Raw genomic sequence first — 25,141 nt, forward strand, 5'->3', positions numbered from 1 at the left:
GATTTTTGTTTTATATTCCATCTCTCACAGTTGAAGTGTACCTATGATAAGTACAGACCTCTATATGCTTTGTAATTAGGAAAACCTGCAAAATTGTCAGTGAATCAAATATTTGTTCTCCCCACTGTATATCCTGCAAAATGAAGCACTGCAACTAAAACTACATATAGCATTATCAAAATCAAACGTTTGCACAAAATGGCACACACTTCATTCATATTACCAGATTTTTGTCTAACCAACTACACACTGTTGGGCATAATGAAAAGCACTCTCATCTTTAGTATGCTTTGCCATAATACTAAAATAGTTCAAATTGTAGAAAATTCTTCAGATGCACAGAAATATTTGCAGATACACACACATGCTGTTGAAACATTTATTTTTTACCAAACAAGTCAGTGCAACATATGCACAGCAGATATATTTACATTGGAATGAACAAAAATATGCTTACAAAAAAACAGTAAACTGAAAAAGAAAATTGCAGAATAACTGCGCAGAAACAATATAGAAAAAAAGAGGCAAGAAAAATAATCAGGCAACATCTTGCCGCACAGCTGGTTCTGGCCACAACGCCTCGTCCACATCACAGGCAATATCTTCCCTTGCCAGACATCGAGGGAAGAAGCGCCTTGAGTGCCTTATCCATCCCTGAATTGCACCCACATCAATCTCATCACATGCCTCTTCTGAAGCCTGCATAAGAGACATGAGCACAAAGGGCTGCCGGTCGTATACCTTCCACCGCCGTGCCAAAAATAACTCTTCTATGGGGTTCAGAAATGGTGAGTTGTGTCTCCTGACCCCTCCTGTCTCAGCCTCCAGTATTTATGCTGCAGTAGTTTATGTGTCGGGGGGCTAGGGTCAGTTTGTTATATCTGGAGTACTTCTCCTGTCCTATTCGGTGTCCTGTGTGAATCTAAATGTGCGTTCTCTAATTCTCTCATTCTCTCTTTCTTTCTCTCTCTCGGAGGACCTGAGCCCTAGGACCATGCCCCAGGACTACCTGACAGGATGACTCCTTGCTATCCCCAGTCCACCTGGCCATGCTGCTGCTCCAGTTTCAACTGACCTGAGCCCTAGGACCATGCCCCAGGACTACCTGACAGGATGACTCCTTGCTGTCCCCAGTCCACCTGGCCATGCTGCTGCTCCAGTTTCAACTGTTCTGCCTTACTATTATTCGACCATGCTGGTCATTTATGAACATTTGAACATCTTGGCCATGTTCTGTTATAATCTCCACCCGGCACAGCCAGAAGAGGACTGGCCACCCCACATATGCTCTCTCTAATTCTCTCTTTCTTTCTCTCTCTCGGGGAACCTGAGCCCTAGGACCGTGCCGCAGGACGACCTGACATGATGACTCCTTGCTGTCCCCAGTCCACCTGACTGTGCTGCTGCTCCAGTTTCAACTGTTCTGCCTTATTATTATTGGACCATGCTGGTCATTTATGAACATTTGAACATCTTGGCCATGTTCTGTTATAATCTCCACCCGGCACAGCCAGAAGAGGACTGGCCACCCCACATAGCCTGGTTCCTCTCTAGGTTTCTTCCTAGGTTTTGGCCTTTCTAGGGAGTTTTTCCTAGCCACCGTGCTTCTACACCTGCATTGCTTGCTGTTTGGGGTTTTAGGCTGGGTTTCTGTACAGCACTTTGAGATATCAGCTGATGTACGAAGGGCTATATAAATACATTTGATTTGATTTGATTTGGTGGGATGTATTGTACGAGAAATGGTGGGTGGTCAGCAAACCAGTTTTGGACTGGGGCTGCACGATGAAAGCTCACGTTGTCCCATACTACAACATACCGGGTTCTTTGATGGTCTGCATCATTCATACGCTCTGGTGGTATGAGAATGTTGTGGAGTCTGTCCAGAAATGTGAGAATATGGGCTGTGTTGTATGGTCCAAGGATGGCATGACGGTGGAGGACACCATGCGTATTGGAGTTGGCAGTGCACATTGTGATGTTCCCACCACGTTGGCCAGGAACATAAATAATGGCCCTGTGGCCAATGATGTTTCTCCCCCTTCTTCTGGCCTTTGCTAGGTTGAACCCAGCCTCATCTATAAAGATGAACTCCTGTGGGATTGCATGAGCATCCATTTCCAGCACTCCCTGAAAACAAAGAACAAAAGCAGTCAATATGGTGTTATCCAGTACACTGGGAAACTATGTTGCATGTTGTGTACTGCAGTCAATTGTCACGAATTCCGCCTCTTCCTGTCACGGTGCCTCTTCCTGTTCGGGCCTGCCCTCGGTGGTCGTCGTCGCCGGCCTACTAGCTGCCACCAATCCCCTTTTCTGTTTCATTTAGTTTTGTCTGATTAGTTGCACCTGTTTCTTGCTTAGGTTTTGGTTGTGGGCTATTTAAACCCGGTGTTTTCTGTTATTTGATGCGTTTGATTTCTGTGGAAGTATTTTGTTCTAGAACCGTTTCGTCCTGTTGTTTTGGACTGGGTCTTATTGCGCCCGTGTGTGTGGCGTTGACCGACACTGTTGTTTTGGACTGGGTCTTATTGCGCCCGTGTGTGTGGCGTTGACCGACACTGTTGTTTTGGACTGGGTCTTATTGCGCCCGTGTGTGTGGCGTTGACCGACACTGTTGTTTTGGACTGGGTCTTATTGCGCCCGTGTGTGTGGCGTTGACCGACACTGTTGTTTTGGACTGGGTCTTATTGCGCCCATGTGTGTGGCGTTGACCGACACTGTTGTTTTGGACTGGATCTTATTGCGCCCGTGTGTTTGTGGCGTTGACCGACACTGTTGTTTTGGACTGGATCTTATTGCGCCCGTGTGTGTGTGGCGTTGACCGACACTGTTGTTTTGGACTGGGTCTTATTGCGCACGTGTGTGTGGCGTTGACCGACACTGTTGTTTTGGACTGGGTCTTATTGCGCCCGTGTGTGTGGCGTTGACCGACACTGTTGTTTTGGGCTGGGTCTTATTGCGCCCGTGTGTGTGGCGTTGACCGACACTGTTGTTTTGGACTGGGTCTTATTGCGCCCGTGTGTGTGTGGCGTTGACCGACACTGTTGTTTTGGACTGGGTCTTATTGCGACTGTGTGTGTGGCGTTGACCGACACTGTTGTTTTGGACTGGGTCTTATTGCGCCCGTGTGTGTGTGGCGTTGACCAACACTGTTGTTTTGGACTGGGTCTTATTGCGCCCGTGTGTGTGGCGTTGACCAACACTGTTGTTTTGGACTGGGTCTTATTGCGCCCGTGTGTGTGTGGAGTTGACCGACACTGTTGTTTTGGGAATAAACATTCCACATATCAACTACCCTGCTCTCTGCACCTGACTCCTCCACCCACTACTTCTAGAAGTACATGACATCAATATTGTACTTACATCCACATATGCTCGTCTGACCTCTTTGTTTCTTTGAGAGTTTCTCTCAAATGGCACCTTATAAAGTTGTTTCATTCTGATTTGGTTTTGCGTGAGAATGTGAGCCAATGTGGACAGACTGACTCGTTGAATGTTGTTGAATATGGTGTTGTCTTGGATGACGTGGCTTTGAATTTCTCGTATAGTCTGATTTCATTATTTTCCAAAACCAAGTTTACAATGGCAGCTTCCTGTACCCCGGTGAACATTTGGCCCCTTCCTCCACCATGGTTGGCCCCTTCCTTTACCCCGGTGAACATTTGGCCCCTTCCTCCACCATGGTTGGCCCCTTCCTGTACCCCGGTGAACATTTGGTCCCTTCCTCCACCATGGTTGCATCTCTCAGTCCTTTAGAAAAACAAAAAAACTAAAATATAAGGCTTGGACAATGTCGCCTAAAGATATTTCCCCCACAGTAGAGTAAATTCTACAGGAAATTTGTGCAGTTATGTATGACAGCAGTCATTCATGAAGTAAACAGGTGTCACCCAACTGATACACTATGACATGGGGTGTACTACATAGTGTGAAAGAAATGTTGGTTACATACCTGTACTCCAGTCTAAATGTCCGGATGACACAGGCGACAGTAAAACGGCTCAAGTCGGGCTGCACTCTCTGTCCAGCCTCTCGCATTGTCAGCCCATGGTTGATGACATGATCAACTAAGGTTGCTCTGATTTCATTTGTCTTCTTTGGCCATGAACTCCTCTACCAACTCTACCTCTACCAACTCTACCTCTACCAGCTCTACCCCTACCCCTACCTCTCACACTTCCTCCCCCTCTCATTCTCACCCTCCCTCTCTCTGCAACGGCTTCCATTGTTGTTGTAAAACACAAAAGGTGCTTAACTGTGGTCTTTTCATAGTGCTTACTTCCTGATTGAAGTGGTAACAATTAACCATTGAGGTGTTTGGCCAGGGTGGCACATGTATTGACCAATTAGCTCATGTAGTGTCATTTTGAATGGCAGTGTTTTGAAATGGCAAACATGTGACTTTATGTCAGATTGTTGTGTCTTATGCAGAGAACTGTGTGCAGTGCATTTAGAAAGTGCCATTTAGAATTGCAAAATGTGTGTAAAGCAGAAAATGTATTTAGACGTTGAGACTTGAGAAGAGGTTTTGCTCTCTGTGTGTCAGTTTAAATAATTGTGCTGTGCATGTCATTTTAGTGTGTTAGCAATTGGAAAAAACTGTAACCGGTTGTAAAAGATTGTTACAGTAATGTATACCTACACAAATATACATATACATTAAATAACACAAATGTGATACAGTAACAAAGACATGTTCATATATTTCCGAAATGCTGTATTTTTTAACACTTGTGTTTTGCTTTCCATACCCAACAGGAGAAAACCAGGAGAAACATTCAGTTAGATAAAGGGGTTTCTGTACAAAAATTCTAAATGAAAGTGGCTCATTCTTCCAAAACTCTAAACACAAAAAGACAAAAACACATGCAAAATGTGAGAAAAAAGGACATTGGGCTGCATCCTGCCTCCTATTTTGGTCTGGCCACAACACCTCATCTTCATCACAAGCAATGTTCTCCCTGGCTAAACAAAGAATGTTCTGGAGTGACGGATCAAGCCGTGGAAAGCCCCCACATCAACTTTATCACATGCATCCTCCATTTCCTGGAGAAGAGGCGTGCGAGGGGATGGCGGTCATACACCTTCCATCACCATGCTGAAAAAAACTTCTCAATTGAGTTTAAGAATGGGGAATATAGAGATGAACCAGTTGCGGACCTGTGCAGCCCGGTGGAAACTCACGTTGTCCCAAATGACAACATACCTGGGCTGCTCTGGTCCACCCCTCTGCTCTGCTGGAATGAGGATGCCATGTAGTGTGTCAAGGAATGTGATGAGAAGGGCGATGTTGTAGGAATCAAGGTTGGCATGGTTTATGGAGGACGCCTCAGCTGAACACATGGTGATATTCCCTCCATGCTGTCCAGGGACATTCACAATGGCACGGTGGCTAATAATGTTCCGTCCCCATCCCCTTCTTTTGGCTAGGTTGAAGCCAGCCTCAATGTAAATATAAACGTGCTGAATTGCAGCGGCATCCAGCTCCAAGACTCTCTGAAACAGACAAGACAATATGTGACATAGACCAGGAGCAGTCAATATGGTGAGGCACAATATACTGGATTACAGTACTGTAATGTGTCTATACCGTGTTGATATGATAGTAAATTCACAGTATACTACTTATTTTCACATATTCAATGCGCTGTTCTTTAACCCTCTCTGAGCTTCTCTCAAATGGCTCCCTGTAGACCCGTTTCATCCGGATTCGGTTGTGCTGTAAAGGTCCAATGCAGACAAGCCCACCTGGTGACTGTTATTGAATATTGTGGTGTCTGCAATTATGTGGTTCTGGATTTCTCCTAGTCTAATGGTATTGTTTGCCACCACCATGTTCACAATAGCCGGTCTCCTGTTCTGGTGTGAACAGTGTCTTCCACCATGGCCTGGCCGTCTCTCAGTTCTACAGAAGATCCACAAATATGATATGTTTGGTTACAGTAAGCTAAAATAAGCTATTTTCTTTCAATATGAAATGACATTACTGTAATATTGACCAACAACCACTGAGTACCATAGGCCTACTGATATGTCGGACTGCAGTATACTACAGTATACATACATAAAGAGCATAGTGTAGATGGTAGGTAACTTTCCGGTTCTCATTTCTGAATGTAGGATGATAGATGCAACGTGTAGCGGCTCAGGTTGGGCTGAACTCTCTGGCCAGCCTCCCTTATACTCAATCCATGGTTGAGCACATGGTCAACCAATGTGGCCCTGATCTCATCTGAGACAACTGTCCTTCCTCGTCCTCCCTCCTCTTACTCTCACTCCTTCACCGCCAGCTCTTTCTTCACCATTCACTTCCCTTTTCCTCCAAGACCGGAGAACTCATCTGTGGCCTTTTATAGTGCTAAAGCTCTGACTTCTAAGTGAACCTGTGAGGAGTGGATGCTGCCAATTGGTGTATAGAGCTTGACATTGTGATTGGCGTTGCTTTCCAAAGGGACTAAAAATATTTTACATTTGCATGTTGTGCCTAATGTAGAGAACTGTGTGTAGTGTTTGCAAAAAGTGTGATATAGAATTGAAAACTGAGTGTAAAGCAGGAATTGTGCTTGCAATTTTGCAGACTTGGTTTAAGGATTTTGTACATGAGTTTTAGTTTTCGGTGATTGCGTTTCAAGTTCCAATTTTAGTGTGTAAACAGTTGGGAAAAACTGTAAACATATTGGCCCATGCCAATAGCCTATGGATGATATATATTTTTTTGATATGCTATAAGCAATAAGCATTATCACCTGTAGCCCAAATGATGCAACATAGTGGCTATAAAATGGACATAGGCTGAAGCATGGGGTTGGTCCATCTCCATGTACCCCGCTGGACACAACATCCTGATTGTTATTATTGTTAATTATTATATATATATAAAAAGTATGATCTGTGCCTTGCTTTCAAACACAGTATGATGTCATATGAATTGAACCTATTCCAACTCATTCCTCTATATTTTACATATTTGAACTGTCTTAATGTTGCAGTTATTAAAAAGCATGTAAAGGATGGATAAAAGGAACATCACATTTTTTGATAGTTCTGACTGGTTCTTAATATTAATTATATATATATATATATATATATATATATATATATATATATATATATATATATATATATATATATATATATATATATATATAATCATTAACAATCATAACAATCAGGTGTTGAGTCCAGCGGGGTAAATGGAGATGGACCAACCCCATGCTTCAGCCTATGTCCATTTTATAGCCACTATGTTGCATCATCACAGTACCAGTCAAAAATTTGGACACGCTTACTCATTCAAGGGTTTTTCTTTATTTTTACTATTTTCTACATGCCAAGAGTATGCAAAGTGGTTAAGGCAAAGGGTGGCTACATTGAAGAATGTAAAATGTATTTTGAATTATTTAACACTTGTTTGGTTACTACATGATTCCATATGTGCTATTTCAAAGTTTTGATGTCTTCACTATTGGAAAAAATAGCCCAAATTAAGAAAAACCCTTGACTGAGTAGGTGTGTCCAAACTTTTGACTGGTACTGAATATATATACAGTTGAAGTCGGAAGTTTACATACACCTGAGCCAAATACATTTAAAGGCAGTTTTTCAAAATTTCTGACACTTAATCCGAGTAAAAATTCCCTGTTTTCGGCCAGTTAGGATCACCACTTTATTTTAAGAATGTGAAATGTCAGAATAATAGTAGAGAGAATGATTTATTTAAGCTTTTATTTCTTTCATCACATTCCCAGTGGGTCAGAAGTTTACATACACTGAATTAGTATTTGGTAGCATTGCCTTGTTTAACTTGGGTCAAAGGTTTCGGGTAGCCTTCCACAAGTTTCCCACAACAAGTTGGGTGAATTTTGGCCCATTCCTCCTGACAGAGCTGGTGTAACTGAGTCAGGTTTGTATGCCTCCTTGCTCATACAATCTTTTTTTATAGGATTGAGGTCAGGGCTTTGGGATGGCCACTCCAATACCTTGACTTTGTTGTCCTTAAGCCATTTTGCCACAACTTTGGAAGTATGCTTGGGGTCATTGTCCATTTGGAAGATCCCATTTGCGACCAAGCTTTAACTTCCTGACTGATGTCTTGAGATGTTGCTTCAATATATCCACATAATTTTCCTGCCGCATGATGCCATCTATTTTGTGAAGTGCACCAGTCTATCCTGCAGCAAAGAACCCCCACAACATGATGCTGACACCCCTGTGGTTCACAGTTGGGATGGTGTTCTTCAGCTTACAATCCTCCCCCTTTTTCCTCCAAACATAACAATGGTCATTATGGCCAAACAGTTCAAAAACAGTGGACATTGCTCCAAAAAGTACAATCTTTGTCCCCATGTGCATTTTGCAAACTGTAGTCTCGGTTTTGGAGCAGTGGCTTCTTCCTTGCTGAGTGGTCTTTCAGGTTATGTCGATATACAGTTTTACTCGTTGCACCAAAGTAAGTTCATCTCTAGGAGACAGAACACGTCTTCCTGAGCAGTATGACGGCTGCATGGTCCCATGGTGTTTATACTTGCGTACTATTGTTTGTACAGATGAACGCGGTAGCTTCAGGCATTTGGAAATTGCTCCCAAGGATGAACCAGACTTGTGGAGGACTACAATTTTTTTCTGAGGTCTTGGCTGATTTCTTTTGATTTTCCCATGATGTCAAGCAAAGAGGCACTGAGTTTGAAGGTAGGCCTTGAAATAGATCCACAGGTACACCTCCAATTGACTCAAATAATGTCAATTAACCTAACAGAATCTTCTCAAGCCATGACATAATTTTCTGGAAATTTCCAAAGTGTTTTTTAAATTATTTTTTTTTTTTATTTAGCCTTTATTTAACCAGGCAAGTCAGTTAACAACAAATTCTTATTTACAATGGAACAGTGGGTTAACTGCCTGTTCAGGGGCAGAACGACAGATTTGTACCTTGTCAGGTCGGGGGTTTGAACTTGCAATCTTCCGGTTACTAGTGCAACACTCTAACCACTAGGCTACCCTGCCACACAGTCAACATAGTGTATGTAATCTTCTGACCCACTGGAATTGTGATACAGTGTATTATAAGTGAAACAATCTGTCTGTAAAAAATTGGTGGAGAAATGACTTGTGTTATGCACAAAGTAGATGTCCTAACCGACTTGCCAAAACTATAGTTTGTTAACAAGAAGTTTGTGGAGTGGTTGAAAAACAAGTTTTAATGACTCCAAGCTAAGTGTATGTAAAATTCCGACTTCAACTATATATATATATTAGGCCTGGCTCGCAGTCGGCATTCTAATTCATCCCAAAGGTGTTAAATGGGGTTGAGGTCAGGGCTCTGTGCAGGCCAGTCAAGTTCTTCAATACTGATCTTGACAAACCAGCTTGCTTTGTGCCCAGGGGCATTCTCATGCTGAAACTTATCCAAACTGTTGCCACAGAAAGCACAGAATCATCTAGAAGAGGGGTGGGCATTTCCAGTCCTCTGGGGCCTGATTGGTGTCACACTTTTTCGCCATCCTTTGCAAACACAGCTGATTAATCAAATTGCATTCTAAACTGAAGATCATCATTAGGTGATTATTGGATTCAGGTGTGTTAGCTGGGGCAAAACTGTGACACCAATCAGGCCCTGGAATTGGACTGGAATTGCCCACCCCTGGTCTAGAATGTCATTGTGTGCTGTAGCATTAAGATTTCCCTTCACTGGAAGTAAGGGGTCTGGCCCCAGACCATGATTCCTCATCCACCAAACTTTACAGTTTGCACTATGCATTCAGGCAGGTAGTGTTCTCCTGGCATTCGCCTAACCCAGATTGGCCCGTCGGACTGCCGGATGGTGAAGCGTGATTCATCACTCCAGAGAACCCGTTTCCACTGCTCTGGTGTTCATTAGTGGAAAGCTTTACACCACTCTAACGCTTGGCATTGCACATGGTGTTCTTAGGCTTGTGTGTGGCTGCTCAGTCATGGAAACCCATTTCATGAAGCTCCCGAAAAACAGTTATTGTGATGAAGTTGCTTCTAGAGGCAGTTTGGAACTCGGTAGTCAGTGCTGCATCTGAGTGTAGAGGATTTTCACGCACTACACGCTTCAGCACTCGGTGGTTCCATCCTGTGAGGTTGTGTGGCCTACCACTTCGCTCCTGAACGTTTCTACTTCACAATAACAGAACTTACAGTTGACCAGGGCAACTCTAGTAGGGCAGAAATTTAACAGACTGACTTGTTGGAAAGGTGGCATCCTATGATGGTGCCACGTTGAAAGTCACTGAGCTCTTCAGTAAGGCCATTCTACTGCCAACGTTTGTCTATGGAGATTGCATGGCTGAGTGCTTGATATTATGCACCTATCAGCAACAGGTGTGGCTGAAATAGCCGAATCCACTAATTTGAAGTGGTGTCCACATATTTTTTTATATACAGTGAATTCGGAAAGTATTGTCCTCATCAATCTACACACAATACTCCGTAATGGCAAAGCGAAAACGGGTTTTTACATGTTTTTGCAAATTTATCAAAAATAGAAATTAGTTGGAAAGGCACACATATTATAAGGTCTATATAATGTCCCACGGTTGACAGTGCATGTCAGGTCAAAAACCAAGTCATGAGGTCAAAGGAATTGTCAGTAGAATGGCGAGACAAGATTTTGTCAAGGCACAGATCTGGGGAAGGGTACCAAAAATGTTATGCAGCATTGAAGGTCCCCAAGAACACAGTGGCATTCATCATTCTTAAAGGGAAGAAGGTTGGAACCCCCAAGACTCTTCCTAGAGCTACCCGCCCTGCCAAACTGAGCAAATTGGGGAGAAGGGAGGAAACCTGGCACCAAAATAAGATCCTTGATGAAAACCTGCTCCAGAGCCCTCAAGACCTCAGACTGGGGCAAAGATTCACTTTCCAACAGGACAATGTCCCTAAGCATACAGCCAATACAATGCAGGAATGGCTTCAGGACAAGTCTCTGAATGTCTTTGAGTGGTCCAGCCAGAGCTAAGACTTGAAGCCGATCGAACATCTCTGGAGAGACCTGAAAATAGCTGTGCAGCGACGCTCCCCATCCAACCTAACAGAGCTTGAAAGGATCTACAGAGAAGAATGGTAGAAACTCCCCAAATGCAGGTGTGCCAAGCTTGTAGCATCATACCCAAGAAGACTTCAGGCTGTAATCAAAGGTGCTTTAACAAAGTGCTGAGTGAAGGGTCTTTATTTTTATAAATTAGCAAACATTTCTAAATAAAACTGTTTTTGCTTTGTCATTATGGGTTATTGTGTGTAGGATGTGTGTAACATAACAAAATGTGGGAAAAGTCAAGGGGTCTGAATGCTTTCCGAATGCACTGTACACATACAGTACCAGTCAATAGTTTGGACGCACCTCTCATTCCAGGGTTTTTCTATGTTTTTACTATTATCTACATTGTTGAATAATAGTGAAGACATCAAAACTATAAAATAATACATATGGAATCATGTAGTAACCAAAACAGTGTTAAACTAATCCAAATATATTTTAGATTTTAGATTCTTCAAAGTAGTCACCTTTTGCACACTTTTGGCATTCTCTCAACCAGCTTCACCTGGAATGCTTTTCCAACAGTCTTGATGGAGTTCCCACATATGCTGAACACTTGTTGGCTGCTTTTCCTCCAATCTGCGGTCCAACTCATCCCAAACCATCTCAATTGGGTTGTCTCTCACTTTCTCTCTATCCCTCTCTTTGTTTCTTTCTTTCTATCTACCTCTCGTTCCATCTCACTGTTTTAATCTGTTTCTCTCTCGCTTTTTCTCAAGGGGGTTCTGTGGAAAATCCCCATATCTGACTCCGGAGTCATTAAAATTCTGAACACCAGCCCAGTTGAGAATTCACTCATGGGTGGAGATTGGAGATTCTCGCTTTCTCTCTCTCTCTTTTCTCTCCACCGCTCTCTCTCTCGTTACTTTTCTCTGTCTCTGTGTGTAAGTTGGTTGTAATATTGCTTTCTCACTCTCTCACTCTTTCTTTCTTTCTTTCTTTCTGTCTCTCTTTTTCTTTCCCTTTCTCAGTCTTTCTTTCTCACTATTTCTGCTCTCCCCCTCTGTCTCATTTCCCTTCCTCACTCACTGTCCGTATGTCTCTTTCTTTATCTCTCTTTCTCTCTCTCCCCTCTCTCTCTTCCCTGCCGGGAAATAGTTTTTTTTTACCAGCAGGACTATTCCCTCAGAGTTACTGCAGTGCTACAGCAGCAAGCACATGTACATTAGGGATGAATATAAACCCAGTCTCTCTGAGAGATCCAGGTACAACAGAGGTAGCTCTGAAGGGTGAGCAACCCATAAGCTCACAGTGTAGGGTGGCTCAGCTCCAGAAGTGACTGTTATCAACTGTATGCAAGAGGGTTTATTGTCTTCTCAGGAATTCGGAGATGTGAGACAAACCCCCATCAGTAATTCAGCCTTCTCTGTGTTGCTCTCCTGCCCCCATTGTTTCACATCTCTGTGAAGCAGAGGTTCCGTGGTCTTTATATTCTGCAGGTCTGATATGATATGATATGATATAGGGTGGCAGGGTAGCCTAGTGGTTAGAGAGGTGGACTAGCAACTGGAAAGTTGCAAGTTCAAGTCCCTGAGCTGACAAGGTACAAATCTGTAATTCTGCCCCTGAACAGGCAGTTAACCCACAGTTCCTAGGCTGTCATTGAAAATAAGAATTTCTTAACTGACTTGCCTAGTTAAATAAAGGTAAATGACACCACAGCTCTACAAGGCATAAATATATGTATTTGATTAATCTGTTTTTTTCTGTGCTGTTTAATTGGTTAATTTTTGTTGGTTAAATATTCTATTTATTTTCACTTTGGATAATTTGTCATTGCATGAGAGACTGAGGAACATTTTTATGCACATGCACAAATTAACGTTATGAAGTCACTGTTACGTTATGAAGTCACTGTTATGTTATGAAGTCACTGTTACATTATGAAGTCACTGTTATGTTATGAAGTCACTGTTACATTATGAAGTCACTGTTACGTTATGAAGTCACTGTTACGTTATGAAGTCACTGTTATGTTATGAAGTCACTGTTACGTTATGAAGTCACTGTTACGTTATGAAGTCACTGTTATGTTATGAAGTCACTGTTACGTTATGAAGTCACTGTTATGTTGTGAAGTCACTGTTACGTTATGAAGTCACTGTTACGTTATGAAGTCACTGTTACGTTATGAAGTCACTGTTACGTTATGAAGTCACTGTTACGTTATGAAGTCACTGTTACGTTATGAAGTCACTGTTACGTTATGAAGTCACTGTTACGTTATGAAGTCACTGTTACGTTATGAAGTCACTGTTACATTATGAAGTCACTGTTACGTTATGAAGTCACTGTTACGTTATGAAGTCACTGTTACGTTATGAAGTCACTATTACATTATGAAGTCACTGTTACGTTATGAAGTCACTGTTATGTTGTGAAGTTTTCTAGCGACTTCTAGCTACAAATGGAGCAACCAACAGCAACTTTCCTTGAAAATGAGTTGACGACACTGTTTGTTCCTGACCTTTCTCTCTCCACCCCAGGGACTCTTGGGGTACGGCCTTTTAGGCTATGACTTTTCTAACTCGCTCTCTCTCTGATCATGCCTTTTAATACTGATTGTATTGATTTTTATCTTTATTTTTTCCACACATATTTTATGCAATGCACACTGCAGAGAACACCAAAAGAAGAACTACATTTAACATTTACATTTAAGTCATTTAGCAGACGCTCTTATCCAGAGCGACTTACAAATTTTATGCATTCACCTTATGACAACCAGTGGAACAGCCACTTGCATCTAAATCTTGTAATTTTGTTAATGTTTCAATTAATCCCATAAGGGATGTGTTACCAACTGGCGATTTGACACAAAAATACAATTTCATTCTTTCATACATGTTAATGCTTTGTAACTTAACCTTCATGCCTTGTATATGAAATATATTTACCGTTGATATAGACAATTCTTAGACCTTTCTATTCTTGTATCTCAACTATAGTCTTTTGTATATTATGTAACAAACCAGCTCAAAGTCCATAACAAAAAGGGAGACAACGTAGAGATAAGGAATAACAAAAAAATATTTATAAACTGAAATAACCTAAATACAATTAACAATGGTGTGTGTGTAGTCAGTAATCAGCAGTGTAAGTGAGTGGTTGCGTGCATATATGTGATAATGAGAGGTGTTGAAAGGTGCCAAAGTAAACAAAGTAAACAAACTAAACAGCCACAAAAATGCCACAACCAAAATCCAACAGCATGTCTGCATAGAGAGAGCCTCCTTAATGAATGGGGAACAGGAGTATTTATCCCGGGACACACCCGGGTCCAGGTGTGTCCCGTGTTGCTGACGACCCTCCCGGCTCCGCCCACCAACATCCTATTAAGGAAAACAAGAGCAAAGAGAAAGAATTCGGCAGACAGAGTGGGAGGGTCGTCACAATTACTAAATCATCTTTATGGAGTCAGATAAACATTTTAATAGATGTTGTTAAAGTACAAATTATTTAGTCTGATTATGGATCGCATGTGAAGTATAAATAATATACATACAGTGCCTTGCGAAAGTATTCGGCCCCCTTGAAGTTTGCGACCTTTTGCCACATTTCAGGCTTCAAACATAAAGATATAAAACTGTATTTTTTGTGAAGAATCAACAACAAGTGGGACACAATCATGAAGTGGAACGACATTTATTGGATATTTCAAACTTTTTTAACAAATCAAAAACATTATTCAGCCCCCCTAAGTTAATACTTTGTAGCGCTACCTTTTGCTGCGATTACAGCTGTAAGTCGCTTGGGGTATGTCTCTATCAGTTTTGCACATCGAGAGACTGACATTTTTTCCCATTCTTCCTTGCAAAACAGCTCGAGCTCAGTGAGGTTGGATGGAGAGCATTTGTGAACAGCAGTTTTCAGTTCTTTCCACAGATTCTCGATTGGATTCAGGTCTGGACTTTGACTTGGCCATTCTAACACCTGGATATGTTTATTTTTGAACCATTCCATTGTAGATTTTGCTTTATGTTTTGGATCATTGTCTTGTTGGAAGACAAATCTCCGTCCCAGTCTCAGGTCTTTTGCAGACTCCATCAGGTTTTCTTCCAGAATGGTCCTGTATTTGGCTCCAACCATCTTCCCATCAATTTTAACCATCTTCACTGTCCCTGCTGAAGAAAAGCAGGCCCAAACCATGATGCTGCCACCACCATGTTTGACAGTGGGGATGGTGTGTTCAGGGTGATGGGCTGTGTTGCTTTTACGCCAAACATAACGTTTTGCATTGTTGCCAAAAAGTTCAATTTTGGTTTCATCTGACCAGAGCACCTTCTTCCACATGTTTGGTGTGTCTCCCAGGTGGCTTGTGGCAAACTTTAAACAACACTTTTTATGGATATCTTTAAGAAATGGCTTTCTTCTTGCCACTCTTCAATAAAGGCCAGATTTGTGCAATATACGACTGATTGTTGTCCTATGGACAGAGTCTCCCACCTCAGCTGTAGATCTCTGCAGTTCATCCAGAGTGATCATGGGCCTCTTGGCTTCATCTCTGATCAGTCTTCTCCTTGTATGAGCTGAAAGTTTAGAGGGACGGCCAGGTCTTGGTAGATTTGCAGTGGTCTGATACTCCTTCCATTTCAATATTATCGCTTGCACAGTGTTCCTTGGGATGTTTAAAGCTTGGGAAATCTTTTTGTATCCAAATCCAGCTTTAAACTTCTTCACAACAGTATCTCGGACAGCCTGGTGTGTTCCTTGTTCTTCATGATGCTCTCTGCGCTTTTAACGGACCTCTGAGACTATCACAGTGCAAGTGCATTTATACGGAGACTTGATTACACACAGGTGGATTGTATTTATCATCATTAGTCATTTAGGTCAACATTGGATCATTCAGAGATTCTCACTAAACTTCTGGAGAGAGTTTGCTGCACTGAAAGTAAAGGGGCTGAATAATTTTGCACGTCCAATTTTTCAGTTTTTGATTTGTTAAAAAAGTTTGAAATATCCAATAAATGTTGTTCCACTTCATGATTGTGTCCCACTTGTTGTTGATTCTTCACAAAAAAATACAGTTTTATATCTTTATGTTTGAAGCCTGAAATGTGGCAAAAGGTCGCAAAGTTCAAGCGGGCCGAATACTTTCGCAAGGCACTGTATCAAATATTACCTCATTACAACAGTGATAACACAACATCTACCTTTTCACACTGTGGAGCTTCTCAATGAGGAAAACTCGGTTAGTGTTTGTCACATACATATTTACATTAGTTGATATTTGTAAAAACAGAGTGTGCCATGACGGCAGTGGGGTTATGGTATGGGCAGACAAAAGCTATGGACAACGAACACAATTGCAGTTTATTGCTGGCAGTTTGAATGCACAGAGATACAGTACCGTGATGAAAATCTGAGGCCCGTTGTTGTGCCATTCATCCGCCGCCATCACCTCATGTTTCAGCACGATAATGCATAGCCTCATTTTGCAAAGATCTGTACCCAATTCCTAGGAAGCTGAAAATGTCCCAGATCTTCCATGGCCTGCATACACACCAGATATGTCACCCATTAGCATGTTTGGGATGCTCTGAGTGAATGTGTACGACAGCATGCTCCAGTTTCTGCTAATATCCAGCAACTTTGCACATCCATTGTAGAGTAGTGGGACAACATTCCACAGACCAAAATCCACAGCCTGATCAACTCTATCCGAAGGAGATGTGTCATTCTGCATGAGGTACAGTGGGGCAAAAAAGTATTTAGTCAGCCACCAATTGTGCAAGTTCTCCCACTTAAAAAAATGAGAGGCCTGTATTTTTCATGATAGGTACACTTCAGCTATGACAGACAAAATTAGAAAAAAGAATCCAGAAAATCACATTCAAATCACAATTTATTTGCAAATTATGGTGGAAAATAAGTATTTGGTCACCTACAAACAAGCAAGATTTCTGGCTCTTACAGACCTGTAACAACTTCTTTAAGAGGCTCCTCTGTCCTCCACTCATTACCTGTATTAATGGCACCTGTTTGAACTTGTTATCAGTATAAAATACACCTGTCCACAACCTCAAACAGTCACACTCCAAGCTCGAATATGGCCAAGACCAAAGAGCTGTCAAAGGACACCAGAAACAAAATTGTAGACCTGCACCAGGCTGGGAAGACTGAATCTGCAATAGGTAAGCAGCTTGGTTTGAAGAAATCAACTGTGGGAGCAATTATTAGGAAATGGAAGACATACAAGACCACTGATAATCTCCCTCGATCTGGGGCTCCATGCAAGATCAAAAGGATCACAAGAACGGTGAGCAAAAATCCCAGAACCACACGGGGGGACCTAGTGATTGACCTGCAGAGAGCTGGGACAAAAGTAACAAAGCCTACCATCAGTAACACACTACTCCGCCAGGGAGTAGTGTCCCCCTGCTTAAGCCAGTACATGTCCAGGCCTGTCTGAAGTTTGCTAGAGAGCATTTGGATGATCCAGAAGAAGATTGGGAGAATGTCATATGGTCAGATGAAACCAAAATATAACTTTTTGGTAAAAACTCAACTCGTCGTGTTTGGAGGACAAAGAATACTGAGTTGCATCCAAAGAACACCATACCTACTGTGAAGCATGGGGGTGGAAACATCATGCTTTGGTGCTGTTTTTCTGCAAAGGGACCAGGACGTCTGATCCGTGTAAAGGAAAGAATGAATGGGGGCCATGTATTGTGAGATTTTTCGTGAAAACCTACTTCCAGCAGCAAGGGCATTGAAGATGAAACATGGCTGGGTCTTTCAGCATGAAAATGATCCCAAACACACTGCCCGGGCAACGAATGAGTAGCTTCGTAAGAAGCATTTCAAGGTCCTGGAGTGGCCGAGCCAGTCTCCAGATCTCAACCCCATAGAAAATCTTTGGAGGGAGTTGAACGTCTGTGTTGCCCAGTAACAGCCCCAAAACATCACTGCTCTAGAGAAGATCTGCATGGAGGAATGGGACAAAATACCAGCAACAGTGTGTGAAAACCTTGTGAAGACTTACAAAAAACGTTTGACCTCTGTCATTGCCAACAAATGGTATATAACAAAGTATTGAGATAAATAATAAATAAATATTTTGCAAATAAATTCATTAAAAATCCTACAATGTGATTTTCTGGATTTTCTTTCTAATTTTGTCTGTCATATTTGAAGTGTACCTATGATGAAAATTATAGGCCTCTCTCATCTTTTTATTAAGTGGGAGAACTTGCACAATTGGTGGCTGACTAAATACTTTTTTGCCCCACCAATGGAGGTCACACCAGATACTGACTGGTTTTCTGATCCACGTCCCTACCTTTTTTTAATGTATCTGTGGACCAACAGATGCATATATGTATTCCCAGTCATGTGAAATCTATAGATTAGAGCCTAATCAATTTATTTCAATTGACTGATTTCCTTATACTTAACTGAGTAAAATATTAGAATGTTGCATGTTGCATTTATTTGTTTGTTTATTGTATATTTTCCCATCTATCCTACTTTCTGCTAAGAGACCTACAAGCTGAGCAGTGATGCTTGGAAGGTTTAAATCCGCAGCGGTGTAGTTGCCTTACCAGGCTGTGATGCAGCCCGACAGTATGCTCTCAATGGTGCTCCTGTAGAACACTATGAAGGGCCTTAGGGACAGGACACATTTCGTCAGCATCCTGAGGTTGAAGAATCGCTCTTGTTCCTTCTTCACTACGGTGTACGTGTGGTTAGACCATTTCAACTGCTCTGAGATGTGTACGCCAAGGAATTTGAAGTTATTGACCATCTCCACGGAGACCCTGATGAAGAGGATGGGGGTGTGTCCAGCCTGGTTCGTCCTGAAGTCCACAATCAGCTCCTTTGTTTTGCTACCTCCTCCCTGTAGGCTGTCTCGTCATTGTTGGTGATCAGGCCTACTACTGTCGTGTCAACAGTGAACTTAATGATAGGGTTGGAACTGTATGAGGCCACGCAGTCGTGGGTATACAGAGAATACAGGAGGGAACTGAGGACGCATCCTTGTGGGGCCCCCGTATTGAGGATCTGTGTCGAGGGTGTAATGTTGCCTACATTCTGGGAAAGGGCAGTGTGCAGTGCAATGGTGATTGCGTCATCCATGGATCTGTCAGGGCGGTAGGCAAATTGGATGGGTCGAGTATGACGGGGATGGAGGAGGTGATATAGTCTTTGACTAGACTCTCAAAGCACTTCATAGTGACGGAAGTGATTGCTTCTGGTCGCTAGTCATTCAATTCAGTTACTTTCCTTTTCTTGGGCATACGGATGATAGTGGACATCTTGAAGCAGGTGGGTACAAAGGCATTGGCTAGGGAGATATTGAAAATGTCAGAAAACACAACAGCCAGCTGGTCTGCACATGCTCTGAGGGCACGGCTAGAGATGCCATCTGGGCTGGCAGCCTTGCAAGGGTTAACATGTTTGAATGACCTACATGCGTCCTCAGTGGAGACTGTGAGTGAGTAGCCCACGTTGTCATCGGGGGCTCTCCTCAGCAACTCAAGGTCATTGTACTCAAATCTTGAAAAAAAGGTGTTTAGGTCATCTGGTGGGCTGGCATTGGTGAGGTTTTCCTACAAGGCTGCTATCAATCCATAGTTTTTGATTCGAGTACGTTTTGAGAGATACTATCGTTATCACGTCATCTGTGCATTATTTGATGAATCCGGTAACTGAGTCGGCATATTCATTGTGTGGCAAACCTCTTCAAGGTTAGGAGCGTTTGTCACAAACTAAGGGGTAAACTGTCACCAAATCACCCAAGAATGAGAGTTCTTTCGAACAGGACAGTACCTGTGTGTTTGTTTCTCCGTCCTGGTCCACCCAGGCCGTAGGCGAGGTCAAGGATAGCAGGGTTCGGTACACGAATCGGGTTCTCGGTAGGTCCAGGTCCAAACACCAACAGGTAAGTCCAAACAATCCAGCTCATACACGGTAAATCCAGCCAATCTCTATAGTCTCTTTCTCTATTGTTCATAGCTCCTTCCAGCCCTCTCTCTTCCTCTTCCTGGTTTTTCTTGACCCTTTATCTGTGAGTCGGCTCCACCTTCTGAGGGTTCCCCTTGCTTCTGGGACTTGTAGTTTTGGCGGTCGGCCATTTTGTGATCTGTAGTTCTGACAGGGGTGGCCATTTTAGTGATCGGGCAGAGCCCGTTTATTAGCTCTGCTCTCACATATCTGCCACTTATCACTCGACCCCCTTCTTTGCCACATATCTCTCCCCTAGATCCGACCCCCTAGGTCGGGCTACCGCAAAAAATATGCATGCATGCGGGATAACCCATCCGCGTTTCCCATTTCCTTCCCTGCTCTGTGTTTCAAGTCAAAATGAAACGGTTGGAGACTCAAAAACCACCGCATCACCCGAGCGTTCTTCTCTTTAGCCCTATGCATCCAGGTGAGTGGGGCATGGTCACTGATGAGGGTGAAGTGGCGCCCCAGCAGGTAGTACTTCAGGCTTTCTAGAGCCCACTTTACTGCCAGCGCCTCTTTCTCAACGACTGAGTAGTTGGTTTCCCGTGGTTCCAGCTTCCTGCTTAAAAACAGGATGGGGTGTTCCACCCCTTCTACCTCTTGGGATAGCACTGCTCCCAAGCCGACCTCTGAGGCATCCGTCTGAACCACAAACTCTTTCTCAAAGTCTGGTACCACCAGCACTGGGTTACAACAGAGAGCCTCCTGTAATGTCCTAAATGCTTTGGTGGCCCTTTCATCCCATTTGACCATGTTTGGCCCTCTGGCTCTAGTCATGTCGGTAAGTGGGGCGGCCACTGTGGCATAACTTGGGATGAACTTCCGGTAGTAACCGGTCAGCCCTAGGAAGGCTCGGACCTGCTTCTTATTTACTGGTTTCGGCCATTCTCTAATTGCCTTCACCTTCTTATGTTGGGGTTTGATTAACCCTCTTCCCACAGTGTATCCCAGATACTCTGTTTCCTCTAACCCCACATAACACTTGGCAGGGTTTGCCGTGAGCCCTGCCTTTCTAAGGGCATCTAACACTGCCTGTACCCGGGGTAAGTGGGATTCCCAATCTGGGCTGTAGATCCCCACGTCATCTAAATAAGCTGCGGCGTATGCCTTGTGCGGTTTTAGGACTTTGTCCATGAGCCGTTGAAAGGTTGCTGGGGCCCCGTGTAAGCCGAATGGCATGACGGTGTATTGAAACAAACCGTCAGGTGTTGCAAAGGCTGTCTTTTCTTTGGCCCTGGGGGTCAGAGGAATTTGCCAGTACCCTTTTGTCAGATCAAGGGTCGTAATGTACCGAGCATGACCAATTTTCTCCAGTAGTTCATCTACTCGGGGCATGGGGTAGGCATCAAACTTTGAGATTTCATTTACCTTCCGAAAGTCGTTACAGAACCGCAACGACCCATCGGGCTTGGAGACCATCACAATTGGGCTAGACCACTCACTATGTGACTCTTCAACCACTCCAGCTGTCAACATTTTCTCAGTCTCTGCTCTAATCGCGGCCCGTCGAGCCTCGGGTACCCGATATGGCCTCATACTCACTTTTCTCCCTGGTAGGGAAACGATATCATGAGCCGTAACCTCAGTTCGGCCAGGTACCTCTGAAAACACATCTCTGTTTTTCTGGATCAGGGCCTTTACTTCCTGTACTTGCGCTGGGGACAGAGTGGGTGAAATATTTACTTCGGCTGTCTCCTGAATGTGTGTGGGGTATGTGACCATTAGAGTTTCTCTCTCTCTCCATGCTTTTAACAGGTTTATGTGATAAATCTGTTCCTGGGGCCGTCGACCTGGCTGTCGGATCCGATAATTGACTTCTCCTATTCTCTCCAGTACTTCATATGGCCCTTTCCATGTGGCTAGTAGTTTACATTCTACTGTGGGGATCAGCACTAACACCTTATCTCCCGGTTGAAATTCCCTCAGGGTAGCCTGCCGGTTATAAGTGTGCCGCTGGTGTTCTTGTGTTTGTCTCATGTGCTCTCTGACGATGTCTAAGATTCCCCGGGGATGCCTCCCATATACCAGCTCAAAGGGAGAAAACCCCAGCGAGGCTTGAGGAACCTCTCTAATGGCAAACATCAGATACGGCAACATGCAATCCCAGTTTTTCCCATCCTTATCGATTACTTTCCTGAGCATTGACTTCAGGGTTCGGTTGAATCTCTCAACCAGCCCGTCCGTCTGAGATGGTAAACCGATGTCCTCAACTGTTTCACCTGCCACAGTTTACAAGGTCCGCCATAAGGCGGGACATAAAGGGGTCCCCTGGTCGGTAAGGATCTCCTTTGGAACCCCTACCCTGGTGAACAAGAGCACTAATTCCTTTGCGATATTTTTGGAAGTCATCGTCCGAAGGGGAATGGCTTCTGGGTAGCGAGTGGCATAATCTAGAATGACCAGAATGTATTGGTGCCCTCTGGCAGATTTGGGTAGTGGGCCCACTAAATCCATCGCTATCCTCTCAAATGGCGTTTCGATTATGGGGAGTGGCACTAATGGGCTTCTAAAAGCTGGTCGGGGAGCTGTTAACTGGCACTCCGGGCACTCTCCACAATGCCGAGCCACTTCAGCTTGAATTCCTGGCCAGTAAAACCTCCTTACAATCCGGTCTCTGGTTTTATCGATACCAAGGTGTCCCCCCAGAATGTGCCCATGAGCTAGATCCAGTACTGTCCTCCGGTACCGTGGGAACCAACAACTGTTCCACCACATCAACCCCTATTTTCGAGACTCTGTACACCAAACCCTTTTTCAGGATGAAGTGTGGAAAACTATTAGGCATCATCCCACCATTTATGGGAGTACCATCTACGACCTGCACATCTGCTCTGGCTTGTTGCAGGGTTGGATCCTGGTTTTGGGCCGTCCCAAAATTAGTCAAGGACTCTGCCAGGTCTGCTGGTTCTATATCGTCGTCCTCTGGATTCAGATCGACCCCAGCCCCACTAGTACCGGGCTGTTCGTCATCAGCGAGGTTTGCCACTTCATCCTCCTCCTCCCCTACTAGCACCTGTGATGTTGTCCCCTGGGAGACCTCTTTTCTTGGCTTTGGTTGAAGGCCCCATGCTTCTTCCTGCTTGGTCAGGGTTGTTGGATTCTCAAATATGCCATTCTTGTGGCCTAACTTCGCAAAGTTAGGAAAGTCTCTACCCAATATTACATCATATGGCATCTTTGGGACCACGCCGACCTCATAATCCAGCAGACCGTCCTTTGTTTGTATGCTCACTAAGGCCGTGGGGTACAGACGGGTATCCCCATGAATGCATGTAACACTGATATCCTGTCTTGTATCCAGTTTATGATTCGGCACTAGGCCTGCAACGACCAGGGTTAGCATACTGCCGGAATCCAGCAGTGCTTCAACCTCTTTCCCTTCAATCTTCACCCTGCACATATGGTTGTTTCTTGATCTTTCAAGTACAGTGGTTACAACAGGACATGCATACCGTATATCATCTTCATTTTCACCGAGGTTACATTGCATTGGCTCTTCTTTAATAGGGCAATAGGCTGCAATATGTCCTGGTTGATTACAATTGTAACAGATAATAGGGGTTCGGGGCGGAGACCCCCTCGACACCCGGTCCCGGTTTCCGTTTTTCCCTTAGTGTCTTGGCCTGATTCTGATTCTTTCCTCATGGCCCCACGCTGCTCTCTTCCCCCTCTATATGTTGGGACAGCCTTACCCTGTCCGCTGGTTCGCCCATGCCTGGGGAACGGGAATCTTTCCTCCTGTGCCTGCTCAGCTGTTCTTGCCGTACAATACCGTTCAACCAGGCCCACGAGATGGTCGGCGGAAAATACCTCGTTCTGGCCAACCCATCGTCTCACTTCTTGGGGTAGACCTCGCTGAAACTGGTTGAGTACGATGGTCTCGACAACCTCGGCGGATGACCGGGTCTCTGGTCGCAACCATTTCCGTGCCAGGTGAATCAAGTCGAACATCTGTGTTCGTGGGGGTTGTCCCGATCGGTAGGACCACTGGTGGAAGCGGTGTGCCCTCACGGTATCGGTCACTCCCAGTCTAGTCAGGATCTCCCCCTTTAGTTTATCGTAATCCTGTGCTTCTTTCAACTCCAGGTCGAAATACGCTTTTTGAGCGTCCCCTGCCAGGTATGGTGCCAGAAGCCCTGCCCATTCTTCTTTCGGCCACTTTTCCCTCTCTGCCGTCCTTTCGAAGGTGGTAAGATATGCTTCCACATCATCCTGCGCTGTCATTTTTTGAAGAAAATGATTGGCCCTCCTCTGGGAATTTGCAGCTGGTAATTGAGCCCCAATTTGGTCCGCTAGCCCCTTTAGGCCTTCTCTTAACTCCTGGGTGTTTCTCTCTTGCTCTTCTCTGAGCAGCTGGTTGGTGCGGTGCTGGATCTGTAACGTGTCCTGATACATTCGCATTGCATCCTGATGAACTATTTGTTGAGCTCTAGTTGCCTCTTGTTGGGCGGCCGCCGCTTGTAACAGGGCCTGTATGGCTCCCTCCATACTCATTTTCGTGAAAAACTGTCCTAACCAAACAAAGCCATAACAAAAAAAAAACCTGACTCCCCTTTGGAGTGCTAACTGAACATTTATTTAATTTTTCCTTCTACCTAACCAGTGGTATGTTAGTCCATGCCTGCATCCTCCACCACGTGTGGCAAACCTCTTCAAGGTTAGGAGCGTTTGTCACAAACTAAGGGGTAAACTGTCACCAAATCACCCAAGAATGAGAGTTCTTTCGAACAGGACAGTACCTGTGTGTTTGTTTCTCCGTCCTGGTCCACCCAGGCCGTAGGCGAGGTCAAGGATAGCAGGGTTCGGTACACGAATCGGGTTCTCGGTAGGTCCAGGTCCAAACACCAACAGGTAAGTCCAAACAATCCAGCTCATACACGGTAAATCCAGCCAATCTCTATAGTCTCTTTCTCTATTGTTCATAGCTCCTTCCAGCCCTCTCTCTTCCTCTTCCTGGTTTTTCTTGACCCTTTATCTGTGAGTCGGCTCCACCTTCTGAGGGTTCCCCTTGCTTCTGGGACTTGTAGTTTTGGCGGTCGGCCATTTTGTGATCTGTAGTTCTGACAGGGGTGGCCATTTTAGTGATCGGGCAGAGCCCGTTTATTAGCTCTGCTCTCACATATC

This window comes from Oncorhynchus keta, chromosome 25 (genome assembly GCF_023373465.1).
Source record: "Oncorhynchus keta strain PuntledgeMale-10-30-2019 chromosome 25, Oket_V2, whole genome shotgun sequence".
Classification (NCBI taxonomy): Eukaryota; Metazoa; Chordata; class Actinopteri; order Salmoniformes; family Salmonidae; genus Oncorhynchus; species Oncorhynchus keta.